The sequence below is a fragment of the Hemitrygon akajei genome, unplaced genomic scaffold, assembly GCF_048418815.1.
Source record: "Hemitrygon akajei unplaced genomic scaffold, sHemAka1.3 Scf000058, whole genome shotgun sequence".
Lineage (NCBI taxonomy): Eukaryota > Metazoa > Chordata > Chondrichthyes > Myliobatiformes > Dasyatidae > Hemitrygon > Hemitrygon akajei.
In genome coordinates, this window is record NW_027331944.1 from 4113309 (window position 1) to 4127890 (window position 14582).

General features: G+C 44.9%; 1 protein-coding gene across 1 annotated transcript in view; it reads left to right on the forward strand.

Annotated features, from left to right (window-relative positions):
* Positions 1–14582, forward strand: part of LOC140721622 (NACHT, LRR and PYD domains-containing protein 3-like) — a 1017925-nt gene that overhangs the window by 645432 nt on the left and 357911 nt on the right. The window contains exon 2 of the mRNA XM_073036433.1: positions 13329–13496. The gene's annotated coding sequence lies outside the window, so the exon portion shown is untranslated. The remainder of the gene's footprint in view (positions 1–13328; positions 13497–14582) is intronic.

Sequence of the window (14582 nt, forward strand, 5' to 3'; positions counted from 1 at the left end):
GCAGGCACAGTCCATGGTGGGCAGATTGGTTTCTATGATGTCCTCAGCTGTCCACAGCTCTCTGCAGTTCCTTGCACTTACGAGTAAAACAGGAGCCGTATGAACGCGTGAAGAATCCTGTTGGGATGTTCTCTGTGGTAGGTTGATGAAATTTACTGAGGGATAGAGGCCACAATTCAAAGTTCCCGTTGTTTGTTCTATCTCTATCGTTCCATTCGATTTTAATTTAGTATCTGTGCATTCCTGGAGGACCATCTGTGATTGTCATTGATCCTTTCTCCCACGTGGTTCCATCAGCTTAGCCCATGCCGATTTTGTTCAAAATCTGTCCAGCTTGTATCTGATCAAGTTAACGATACATATCAACCATCTTGTCCAACCTCTGTCCAATCTATTTCCCTCCACATCAATGAAATATATCAACCATCGTTTTCAACCTCTGTCCAGTCTGTATCGCACCACCTCAGTGATATATATCAAACATCTTTTTCAAACTCTGTCCAGTCCGTATCCTACCGCCTCAATATCAGCGACAGCTCTGTGCATTTTGTTTGTCTCTGACAGTGTTCGAGCAGTTTCTGCACGGGCCTCCCGCAAGGTCCAAGGGAACAACTTGTCAGGCCCGGGGGATTTGTCCATTCTAATTCAGCAGGAATCTGTTCTGTAATCCTCATACGATCTATAGCAAGACTAGCTTTTCCCGATTTCTATAGTCTCTGTATCTGTCTCCCAGGTAAATACAGGCAAACAAAAATCATTGAAGATCTACCCCATCCCTTTCGGTTCCTTGACTAGATAGCACAATGTTCTTTTTTGACAATTAATTGGGCTCTACGAAACAGTACATGAGGCTCAATAAATTATTCCCCCGGCAAACTGTCTGTATCCGAGGGAATGTGCTCATTACAGTTGTTGTTTACAAAGTTCACAAGAGTGATTCTAGATTGAAAAGGTTTTATGTATGAGGAGCATTTGGTGTTTCTGGGCCTGATCTCAATGGAGGGGTGATGACTCTGCGAACAGGAACCTCGATGAAATCCTGAGGTCCGGATAGAGCGGATAGGGACAAGATGTATTCAACAGTAGGGGAGTCTAGTAACCGAGGTTACAATCTCAGTATATTCAGTTGTTTCTGCAGACCTTCCCTTCCATCATTCTGTCCAGTAGCAGGATCCGAATTGAACATGAATCAATGCCTGGAGTTGATCATAGATATAAGCTATTGGCAGCCACATGAACATGATGGAATTTTAGCCACTTAATTGAACAAAGAAGTACACTTTATGGTTATCACCATGTGATATCTTTTGTAAATATCCCATAGTTGCCATTTGAAGCAGATAGGCCGCATGCAACAACGTGTTTTGATTTTGGAACAGCTTCTGCACTGCTGGAAGTTCTGTAGAGATGGAAATACCAACAGATTTAATGGATACACCTCGGGACAGGGTTCAAACAGCAACTGGAATTTTAGCTTCCCCATTACAAAATGGCTGAGAGGCCAGTATTCAACTATCATAATGAAACTCAGAGCATGTGAGGTCGAGTTCCTTATTTCCTATTTTCCCTTAGCTCTGCTCAGCCACTTCCTCCATCACCAGGGTAACAGCCCACCAGAGCTGCAAGGAGTATTGAACATTTTTATGGCTCTCTGGTCACTGCCCTTCAGCGGAGAGACAGTGTCTTCAGGAGGCAGTGTGGATGCGAGGATGCCTTCAGCATTCACTGTCTGGAAAATATGATGTTTATATTGGAATAAAGAGATAACGAATGAATGTTGGGATTGCATTTATGCAAATCTCTTCAGGATGCCACAAACATCTTGCAGTCAGCCAATATGTGTGCATCAAAAAGGCAAAATCCTGCACTGAGTTTCCAGTGATTTATTTTCAATTTTATATTAAAAAGCATTTTCTTACTGTTTCACTGCGGGATATCTTACTATCTTTCCTTTCAGTTAGTCCTGACGAAGGGTCTCGGCCCGAAACGTCGACAGCTCTTCTCCCTATAGATGCTGCCCGGCCTGCTGTGTTCCACCAGCATTTTGTGTGTGTTGTTTGAATTTCCAGCATCTGCAGATTTCGTTGTGTTTGCATTTTAATTCTGATTCCCATTCAGAGATCTCGATCAACGGCATCCTCTTGTGCCGAGATGAGACCGTCCTCAGGGTGGAGGAGCAACACCTTATATTCCATCTGGTACCCTCCAACCTGATTGTAAGAATATTGAATTCTCCTTCCAGTAAACAAATCCCCCCCGCACCAAAAAACTTCTCTATTCCCTACTCTGAACGTTCATTTCTGCTCAGCAGCCTGTTATTGCTCCCAGGTCCCCTCCTTCCCTTTCTCCTATTGACAACTCTCCGATTCTTTCATCTTCAGCCCTTGACCACCTATCACCTTCCAGCTCGCCTCTTACCCCTCACTTACCTTTTTATTCAGATATCTTCCCCCTCCCGCATCAGTAATGAAGAAGGCTCTTTGCCCAAAATGACGAACGGTCTACTCTTTTCCACAGATACTGCCTGTTGTGCTGAATTCCTTCAGCATTTTGCGTGTATTGCTTTGGATTTCCAGCGTTTGCAAGCTTTCTTGTGTTTAAGTGTGGTAATTACCGTAACAATTATTTGGGTTTTGTTGAGATTGTACCTGGAATATGGTGTAAAATCCCGCTCTCCATACTAACACGGGTTATACAGACCAAAGAACAAACCGCCGGAGGAACCATGGACGTCCAGTGTAGTTTCTCCTTTGGCTCCTCCCACTTCCGCCAAACCAAGGGTGTAGCCATGGGCACCCATATGGGTCCCAGTTATGCCCGCCTTTTTGTTGGTTTTGTGGAACAGTCCATGTTCCAAGCCTATACTGGTTTCCGTGTCCCTCTTTTCCTTCGCTACTTCGACGACTGCATTGGGTCTGCCTCCTGCACGCATGCTGAGCTCGTTGACTTCATTAACTTTGCCTCCAACTTTCACCCTGTCCTCAAATTTACCTGGTCCATTTCCGACACCTCCCTCCCCTTTCTTGATCTTTCTGTCTCCATCTCTGGAGACGGCTTATCTGCTGATATCTACTATAGGCCTACAGACTCTCACAGCTACCTGGACTATTCCTCTTCCCAACTTGTCTCTTGCAAAAATGCTATCTCCTTCTCACAATTCTTCCGTCTCCGCCGCAGCTGCTCTCAGGATGAGGCTTTTCATTCCAGGACGAAGGAGATGTCTTCGTTTTTTAAACAAAGGGGCTTCCTTTCTTCCACCTTCAACTCTGCTCTCAAACGCATCTCTCCCATTTCCCGCACATCAGCCCTCACCCCATCCACCCACCACCCCACTCGGGATCGCGTTCCCCTTGTCCTCACCTAACACCCCACCAGCCTCCAGGTCCAACGTATAATTCTTCGTAGCTTCCGCCACCTCCAACGGGATCCCACTACCAAGCACATCTTTCCTTCCCCCCCCCCCCCACCTGCTTTCTACTTTTCGCAGGGATTGCTCCCTACGCGACTCCCTTGTCCATTCGTACCCTCATCCCTTCCCGCCGATCTCCCTCCTGGTATTTATCCTTATAAACGGAACAAATGCTACACCTGCCCTTACACTTCCTCCCTCACCACCATTCAGGGCCCCAGATAGTCCTTCCACGTGAGGCGAGACTTCACCTGTGAGTCGGCTGGTGTGGTATACTGCGTCCGGTGCTCCCGGTGTGGCCTTTGGTGAGACCCGACGCAGACTGGGAGACCATTTCGCTGAACACCTGCGCTCGGTCTGCCTGAGAAATCAGGATCTCCCAATGGCTACACATTTTAATTCCACGTCCCATTCCCATTCTGATATGTCTATCCATGGCCTCCTCTACTGTCAAAATGGTTCCGGAGGATTGTAGGGTTGCAGATGTTGTTCCCTTTTCAGGGATAGCTCGGGAAATTATAAGCTAGTGAGTCTGACTTCAGTGGTTGGCATGTTGATGGAGAAGATCCTGAGAGGCAGTATTTATGAACATTTGGAGAGGTAAAATATGATTAGGAATAGTCAGCATGGCTTTGTCAAAAGCAGGTTGTGCCTTACGCGCCTGATTGAATTTTTTTGAGGATGTGACTAAACATATTGATTAAAATAGAGCCGCAGATGTAGTATGTAAGGATTTTAGCAAAACATTTGATAAGGTACCCATGCAAGGCGTAATGAGGAAGTAAGATGGCATGGGATCCAAGGAGACATTGCTTTGTGGATCCAGAAGTGTCTTGCCCACAGGAGGCAAAGAGTCGTTGTAGACGGGTCATATTCTACATGGAGGCCGGTGACAGTGGTGTGACTCAGGGATCTGTTCTGGGACACCTACTCTTTGTGATTTTTATAAATGACCTTGGTGAGGAATTAGAGGGATAGTTTAGCAAATGTGCTGATGACACAAAGGTTGGGTGTGTTATGGATAGTGTGGAGAGCTGTCAGAGGTTACAACGGGATTTGGATAGGATGCAAAACTGGGCTGAGAACTGGCAGATGGAGTTCAACCCAGATAAGTGCGAGGTGTTTCATTTTAGTAGGTCAAATATGATGGCAGAATTTAGCATTAATAGTAAGACTCTTGGCAGTGTGCTAGATCAGCGGGATCTTGGGATCCGAGTTCATAGGACACTCAAAGTTGCTACGCAGGTTGACTTTGTGGTTCAGAAGGCATGCGGTGTATTGGCCTTCATTAATCGTGGAATTGAATTTAGGAGCCGACAGCTAATGTTGCAGCTATATAGGACCCTGGTCTGACCCACATGGAGTACTGTGCTAAATTCTGATCGCGTCACTATGGGAAGTACGTGGAAACCACAGAAAGGGTGTAGAGGAGATTTGCAAGGATGATGCTTGGATTGGGGAGCATGCCTTATGAGAATAGGTTGAGTGAAATCCGCCTTTTCTCCTTGGAGCGATGGAGGACGAGAGGTGCCCTGATAGACGTGTACAAGATAAAGAGAGGCCTTGATCGTGTGGATGGTCAGAGGCTTTTCCCCAGGGCTGAAACGGCGAGAACGAGAGAACATAGTTTTCAGGTGCTTGGAAGTGGGTACAGAAGAGATGTCAGGGGTAAGTTTTTTGCACAGAGTGGTGAGTGCGTGGAATGGGCTGCCGGCAGCGGTGGTGGACGCGGAAACGATACGGTTATTTAAGAGACTCCTGCAGGGGGGCATGGAGCTTAGGAAAATAGAGGACTTTTGGTAAAGCCTAGGTCGTTCGAAGGTACATGTTGGGCACAGCCTCGTGGGCCGAAGGGCCTGTATTGTGCTGTAACTTTTCTATTTTTCTATGTTTCTGTGTGTTGCCTCATCAGGACTTCATAAATTCTCAACAGCATATCCTTCCTTTTATATTACAATCCTCTTGAATTGATTGCAAAGATCACATTTGCCTTCTTCACCGCCGACTCGGCCTGTAAATGAACCTGCAGGAAAACTACACAAGCACTCCCACGTCTCTTTGCACCTTTTTTAAAAGATTACTTTCGGCCCAGTTTGTCCATTATTATTTCAGAGAAATTGCAGGGCAGGTAGACATGTGGTACAAGTTATATTGTGAGGTTAAAGTTCTCCTTATCTTGCTGGCCACCGTTCATTTTGCTTATAACAACAGAACGGAAACCGTCCTTAAGCCTGGTTGCAGTGTTTTCCATTTTGTTAACCTCCTACCCAAGTGGGATGTCAGACTGTCCCGGGTTGTGAGGTTATGTTGTGCCTGCTTTACCAGTCACACAGGAATTGCAGGCACAGTCCATGGTGGGCAGATTGGTTTCTATGATGTCCTCAGCTGTCCACAGCTCTCTGCAGTTCCTTGCACTTACGAGTAAAACAGGAGCCGTATGAACGCGTGAAGAATCCTGTTGGGATGTTCTCTGTGGTAGGTTGATGAAATTTACTGAGGGATAGAGGCCACAATTCAAAGTTCCCGTTGTTTGTTCTATCTCTATCGTTCCATTCGATTTTAATTTAGTATCTGTGCATTCCTGGAGGACCATCTGTGATTGTCATTGATCCTTTCTCCCACGTGGTTCCATCAGCTTAGCCCATGCCGATTTTGTTCAAAATCTGTCCAGCTTGTATCTCTTCAAGTTAATGATACATATCAACCATCTTGTCCAACCTCTGTCATGTCTGTATCCCACCACCTCAATGATAGATATCAAACATCTTTTTCAGACTCTGTCCAGTCTGTATCCTACCACCTCAATATCAGCGACAGCTCTGTGCATTTTATTTGTCTCTGACAGTGTTCGAGCAGTTTCTGCACTGGCCTCCCGCAAGGTCCAAGGGAACAAATTGTCAGGCCCGGGGGATTTGTCCATTCTAATTCAGCAAGCACCTGTTCTGTAATTCGCATACAATCTATAGCAAGACTAGATTTTCCCGATTTCTATAGTCTCTGTATCTGTCTCCCAGTTAAATACAGGCAAACAAAAATCATTGAAGATCTACCCCATCCCTTTCGGTTCCCTGACTAGATAGCACATTGTTCTTTTTTGACAATTAATTGGGCACTACGAAACAGTACATGAGGCTCAATAAATTATTCCCCCGGCAAACTGTCTGTATCCGAGGGAATGTGATCATTACAGTTGTTGTTTACAAAGTTCACAAGAGTGATTCTAGATTGAAAAGGTTTTATGTATGAGGAGCATTTGGTGTTTCTGGGCCTGATCTCAATGGAGGGGTGATGACTCTGGGAACAGGAACCTCGATGAAATCCTGAGGTCCGGATAGAGCGGATAGGGACAAGATGTATTCAACAGTAGGGGAGTCTAGTAACTGAGGTTACAATCTCAATATATTCAGTTGTTTCTGCAGACCTTCCCTTCCATCATTCTGTCCAGTAGCAGGATCTGAATTGAACATGAATCAATGCCTGGAGTTGATGATAGATATAAGCTATTGGCAGCCGCAAGAACAGGATGGAATTTTAGTAACTTAATTGAACAAAGAAGTACACTTTATGGTTATCACCATGTGATATCTTTTGTAAATATCCCATAGTTGCCATTTGAAGCAGATAGGCCGCATGCAACAACGTGTTTTGATTCTGGAACAGCTTCTGCACTGCTGGAAGTTCTGTAGAGATGGAAATACCAACAGATTTACTGGATACACCTCGCAGCAGGAATTACTGGAATTTTAGCTTCCCCATTACAAAATGGCTGAGAGGCCAGTATTCATCTTTGTCATAATGAAACTCAGAGCATGTGAGGTCGAGTTCCTTATTTCCTATTTTCCCTTAGTTCTGCTCAGCCACTTCCTCCATCACCAGAGTAACAGCCCACCAGAGCTGCAAGGAGTATTGAACATTTTTATGGCTCTCTGGTCACTGTCCTTCAGTGGAGAGACAGTGACTTCAGGAGGCAGTGTGGATGCGAGGATGCCTTCAGCAATCACTCTCTGGAAAATATGATGTTTATATTGGAATAAAGAGATAACGAATGAATGCTGGGATTGCATTTATGCAAATCTCTTCAGGATGCCACAAACATCTTGCAGTCAGCCAATATGCGTGCATCAAAAAGGCAAAATCCTGAACTGAGTTTCCAGTGATTTATTTTCAATTTTATATTTAAAAGCATTTTCTTACTGTTTCACTACGGGATATCTTACTATCTTTCCTTTCAGTTAGTCCTGACGAAGGGTCTCGGCCCGAAACGTCGACAGTTCTTCTCCCTATAGATGCTGCCCGGCCTGCTGTGTTCCACCAGCATTTTGTGTGTGTTGTTTGAATTTCCAGCATCTGCAGATTTCCTTGTGTTTGCATTTTAATTCTGATTCCCATTCAGAGATCTCGATCAATGGCATCCTCTTGTGCCAAGATGAGACCGTCCTCAGGGTGGAGGAGCAACATCTTATATTCCATCTGGGTAGCCTCCAATCTGATGGCATGAGCATTGGCTTCTCTAACTTCCGTTAATGCCCCTCCTCCCCTTCTTACACTATCCCTGACATATTTAGTTGTTTGCCTTTTTTCCATCTCCCTCTGGTGTTCCCCCCCCCCTCCTTTCTTTCTCCCTTGGCCTCCCGAAACCATGATCCTTTCCCTTCTCCAGCTCGGTATCACTTTCACCAATCACCTTTCCAGCTCTTAGCTTCATCCCACCCCCTCCGGTCTTCTCCTATCATTTCGCAGTTCCCCCTCCCCTCACTACTTCTAAATCTCTTACTATCTTTCCTTTCAGTTAGTCCTGACGAAGGGTCTCGGCCCGAAACGTGGACAGTGCTTCTCCTTATAGATGCCACCTGGCCTGTTGTGCTCCACCAGCATTTTGTGTGTGCTGTTTGAATTTCCAGCATCTGCAGATTTCCTCGTGTTTCCGCAACATGAAAGCCAGGACATCAACAGGATTCGGGACAACTTCTTCCACCAGGCTATGAGAATGATTAATTCATGCTGACAAAATCGTATTTTATGTTCTATTGTTGAACATACTATTTATTATAAAGTACTATAAATTGCACATTGCATATTTAGACGGAAACGTAAAGATTTTTACTCATGTATATGAAGGATGTAAGTGTAACTATCTTGGTCAACCATTGTCCAGCCTGTATCCCACCACCTCAAAGATATATATATACACCATCTTGGTCAACATCTGTCCAGCCTGTATCCCATCAACGATTATATATCAACAATCTCTCTTCTGCCATTGTCTTCATTATGACGTATTTTTGACTCACTGAGTTGATACTGAAATCGGTGTTTGTTACCTAGAACTACCGGAGGGTTTATTGAATACAGCACGTAGTAAGTTAAAGACAGCCATTGCGATTTTAGCTTCAAAGTTAAAATGTCTGCTGTATTAATCGTTGTCGGAAGGAGGGTTGGAAGCAGAGAATACAGATTGATAGTGGGGTGGGATGGATGTTGTGAGCATTGACTGCATTATCCCTGTATTGGATTGAAGAGAAAACTAATGAATATTGGTATTACATTTGTGCTAATTTGTTCTGACCGTCACAGATATCGTGTAATCAGTTAATAGTTGTGCATCATTTAAAGTAAAAAGAGAAAATGGTGGAAATCTTCAGCAGATCGGACAGCGTCTTGGACAGTCCGGGTTCAGATACTGGGTCTTCCACAGTTTCTCTTCCCACACATCCAATCTGATGTACCGAGTTTCCAACACATGACTTTCAATTTTACATTTAAAATGTTTTATTCCTATTAGCTTGCAGGAAATGTGACGGGCAATTGTGCTGGGCAAGATCTCATTTAACAATAGCATAATGATAAAATGTGTTCAGTTTATCTGGTGGAGACAATGGGTAACATTATACCCGCCTGCTGTTGCCCCGCGCCCAGGTTTTCCAGCCCGATCTCTGGCCCAGTCAGAGGTTCATCAGGTTCCCGTTCTGACACTGGTTGATGTCGGAGTGTTGGTGTTTGAAGTCTGAATGGCCGAGACACAGCAGCATATTACTGGCAACAAGGAGTCCTGGGCGAGTTGCTGCTTGAGCTGTAACCCTGGGAAACACTGGGCCTATGTAGCTGTCAGTATCGGGGATTTGACCCAGGTCAGTACTTCCACAGATGGGGGCTGGATGTTCCTCCTTTCACAATGAATCAAAAGCCTCGGGGTGCTGGGCATTGGCTATGGGGAAATTTCTGATTACACCACGCAGTGTGAGATGCGGGGACGACGTGTGAGGATTCGGGGGTCGGTGAGTGGCAGATTCAGCTGTGTGACCCTGTGAGGTTAGGTCCTGAGATGTCACAGTTTTAGATCCAAGTACAATGGACCCGGGGTTCAAGCTGCCCAGGTTTATGAGGTGTTGAGACAGTATTTCTGTTCTGGGCTCAGGATGTTTGTTTCGGGAGTTACTCTGGAAGAAATGACTGCCATACCGAGGAGAGGATGAGTTACCATTCCATCCCTCACAGTGAGAGGCTGTGAGTAAACGGGCTGTACCGTATTTGCAACAGTAGAAATAGACCCTGAGGTTGGTGTTCAAACTGTGTTTGGAAATCCCCCCTCATTGTCTCCTGTCTGTCAATCGTTGGAAATGAAGCAGATGTGTTCAGTACAACTGTGGCTCACGTGGTTCACAAGAGTAATCTCAGGAACGAGAGGGTTTCTGTACGAGGGTGATTGATAAGTCTGTGGCCTGTGGTGGAAGGAGATGAGTTATTAACTTCAAACTTTATGTATAATCACTCAAAGAGTTGATCAGAACGTGCATGTAACCAGAGCTGTATAACTCGTCTCCTTCTAGCTTAGGCCATGAACTTATCAATCACTCTTCCTGTCGACCAACTCTGGAGGTCCAAGTTGTCGAATTCTGCAAAGAAGGGATCCGTTTGCTCCACGACCGCTGGACTAAGCGTGTAAATGTAGGCGGGGACTATGTTGGAAAATAAACGTCACTGGATATATTTCCGGCAGAGGTTAATATATTATTGATCGCTAACTATTGTCATTTTTTGTTAGCCAGAACTATCAGAGGATTATTGAATACAGCATGTTAAAAGCAGACTTTACAGTTTTAGATTCTTCATTTCAAAATGGCTGCAGTGTTAACCTTTTTCAAAATTATACTCACAGCATACGATGTTGAGTTTGTTATTTCCCTTTTCGGTTATTTTCGGTGAGCCACTTCCTCCGTTTCCAGGGTAACGGCCCAGCAGAGCTGCAAGAAGAGTTGGACATTTTTTTATCGCTCTGTGGTCACCGCCTCTCAGCGTAGAGACAGTGGCCTCGGGAGCAAATGTAACAGAATGATAGTGGGAGGAAAGGATGCTGCGAGCATTGACTGTATGGGATGTGTTACACCAGGGTCAGAATGAACTCAGAACTAATAAATTGTTTGGGGTGGGGTGGCATTTACAGTTCAGGGTGGCCATCTGTTACTATCTGTGCATTAAAATGAAGAGGGAGTAAATACTACAGTTGCAGGACATTTAAAGTAAGGAAGGGAACATATTGGAGACGCTTAGCAGATCGGCAGCATCTTGGACAGTCTCAGTTCTGGAACTGGGTCTTCCACCATTTGTCCTTTCAGAGACGTAGTCTGATGTACTGAGCTCCCAGCATTTTCTACTTTATAATTTTACATTTTGTTCCTGCCACACTGCAGGAAACATGGCAGCCCGCTCTGCTGTGCAAGATCCCACACAGCGATGACATAGAGATCAAATGTGCTCGGTTTAGCTGCTGGTGTCAGGCTGAAGTGTATCCGCATCCTCTATACAGACCGGTGAACCAGCCTGAGCACCGGCCCCGGCAGAGGGTCATTAGGTTCCAATTCCACCTTAGTTTGTGAATCGGAAATGGTAGGAACTCCACGGCAAATTGCCGGCACCTAGGCGTCTTTGTATGGGTGATAATATTGGGCTGGTGACTCTGATGATATGGAATTGGCAGTATGCGGGCTACAGTCCAGGTTGGTAATTCTGCAGCTGGGATCGGAATTTTCTCAGTCTGCAGTGAAGCAGAAATCCCGGGCGGTTGGGCATTGGTTATGGGGAAATCACAGTCAACACTGTCCAATAGGATATCATATCTGTCAAGTATTTTGGAGATTATTTAAGAATGAACTAGGGCGTTAGGTGAAGTTGGGCAGTGATGTTGTTCATCTGAACTTTGGTAAAGTCTGTAACAAGATCCTGCATGGCAGCTGATCGGGGAGGTTCGGTCACGTGGGATTCACAGGGGGCTGGCGAGGTGGATTCACACCGGGCTAGAAAACAAGAAGGACAGGGGGATGAATGTAGATGGTTCTAACGAATGGAGGCCTGTGACGAGTGGGATGTGAGTGTCAGTGTTGAGATCTCTGTAATTTACTATTCATACCATTGATTTGTATATGAATGTACATGGCTACACAGAAAATGTAGTGTAGTTTTTTTGGGGGGGTTTGATTTACTTTTCAGCTGGTTTGGCACACTATTGTGTTCCTGTGATGTACTGTTCCATGTTCTATTCTATCTTCAGCATCTAGACTTTCTCTTTGACTTCCACTGGCAGATAGACAGGTGAGAGTGAGGGGGAATTTCCAAATGTGAATTCAGTTCTGAAACCCCGGCCTATTTCTACCGGTGCAAACACAAAACAGGGTATTTAATCACAGCCTCTCCCTGTGAGAGATTGAATGGGAACTCATTCTCTGCTTTGCTTCCAAAGGAACTTCAGAACCAAACATCTGAGCACAGAACAGAAATACTCGCTCAACATCTCATAAACGCGGACAATTTGATTCCCCGATTCATTTTATCTGGGTCAAGACATGTGTGGTATCCCAGGATGCAACCTCAGAGGGTCACAGCCCGCACCCAGAGCCTCGCACATCTTTTCCACATCTCACACTGAGAGATTCACGCTACCAATATCCAGCCACCGGAGACGTCTGCTTCATTGCGGAAGGAGGAACATCCAGCCGCATCTGTAAAAGCACCAACGGAGACTGAAGCCCAGACACTGACAGTTCCATATTGCTGGAGCCCCCATCCCAAGATCGTATCTCAAGCACCAGCTCTCCCAGGGCTCTTTGTTGCCGGAATAATCCGAGGAATGATAAGCATTATGCATGTGGAGCATTTGATGGCCCTGGGCCTGTGTTCAGTGGAGTTCAGATGGTTGGCGGGTTAGGACAGGGGTGATTATTTACACCAACGGAATGACAGGAAGTTTGGTTGCAGTGAGAATGGAGAGGGTGTCTTGATTAGACGGAGAGTCTGGGATCTGAGAGTACCGCCTCAGAATAAAGAAGCTTCACTTTAAAACTGAGATGAGAGCAATTACTTTAGCCAAGTGTTGGTTGATCTGTGGAATTTGATGCCACAGAGGGTGGTGGAGGCTGTCGTTGGGTATATTCATGTTCTGGATTGCTAAATAGGTTGCGTGCTATAGCAAGGAAGCAAGAATACGGTGTTGGAAAAAAAAATCCTCCATGATTGATTTTGGAGCAGACTAGAATGACCGAATCACCTAATTCTACTCCTGTGCATTATGATTTGTATCTTATACCATGACTGAGTAATGAGTTCTTTGTGTCCCATCACAAAGAAGAGAAACTCTTCAGATGCTGCCAAGCAACACACACAAAATGCTGGAGGAATTCAGCAGGCCAGGCAGCATCTATGGAAGAGAGTAGAGTCGACATACAGATGCTGCCTGGTGTGATGAGGTCCTGCAGCAATTTTGTGTGTGTTTCTTTGTATCCCATGTCAGGCTTTAGAAAGTGTGAGGGGCAGTTACAGATTTCTTCATTCGCATCATTATATATGAGTTCAAGTTTAAGTTCCAATAAGTTTACTTCTTTGTTCTACTTTGTATGAGTAACATGCTTCATTATCTCTCTGGTTAAAGATAGACCTGACCTGCGAGATGTATTGGAAGAAAAGACCACGACAGGAAGAAAATCACAACTGAAGGCGAGTGAACAGCAACAATGAACCAGCCCGAAGACGGACAGCAGCAAATGGAGATAACCCATCTGACTTGGCGTCTCCATTGATTCAGTCAGGAGAGAGTTTGGTGAGTCTTATTTACCCAAACACTGGTCCTTTAGACATTACATTTCTGTGCCAAGGAAGGTAGGAAATAGCTGGAGTGGGACTGAATAAGCCTCGGAATACCAGTATGCGTCTGTCAGACCCATTTGCACTCACTGCAGATTTGCTAATTACTCTGAGAAGCCACGCAAATTCCCTCATATTGTTTGCTCATTTCAAACTCTTATCAGTTCTGCTGTTTCCTTGCTTGGCTGTGTTAGGTCACAATAATCTCAAAATGCATTGAGAATTTCCTCTCTTTATAAGAGGCCGCAGTTTTCTCCTGCTCTAGTGATTGCAGAAATGTGGAATCACCGTGAACTACAGCAACATGTCATTGACTCCTCTGTCTATTGCAAGCTGCAACGATATACTTGCCCTCGAGTATGTTGTCGCACAAGCCTCCGCAAACCCTCTTGAAGCCAAATGTCCCAGCACCACATTTCAGTCTTAACTAGCAAATGCCAACCAATAATTTACATTTGTATACCCTGTCGCCATCAAATGCTTTTATACTAATAAATTGTCAGAACCTACGAACCTGTGATTAAGCATATTTAGGTTTTATAATGAAGTTATGTTCCCATTTGGCCCTGTACCAAAGGCATGGGTTATATCTGTACTTGAGATGTCCCTGCAGCCGGGACTTCTGGAGCTGCCGGGGTTAGTTTAAACTCAGTCGTTGCGGGATGGGAACCAGAGTGTTTGGTCAGATAATAGAAGAGTTGATATAAAGGTAGATGCGAAGTTCACAGAGACTGTGGAAGGATCGGATGTGGACAGGGCATCATGTAGTCAGTTGGAAATGTCTTTAATTCAATACAATATGTATTAAGAATACGAGTAACTTAGAACATGGATGGTACATGTTATCACCATTACACAGACCGGACTGTTACAAGGGCAGGTTTGGTGTTTGATGCTCCAGGTTTTACTTGTTTCATAATACATATGGGGGGGGGGTGGGGGGGGGGGGGGTGAAAGGCGGAGAATTGTCTTTACTAATTAGGAATCATATGACAGTTACATAAACAGAGGACATCAATGTGGGTGGAAATCAGAAAAGGGA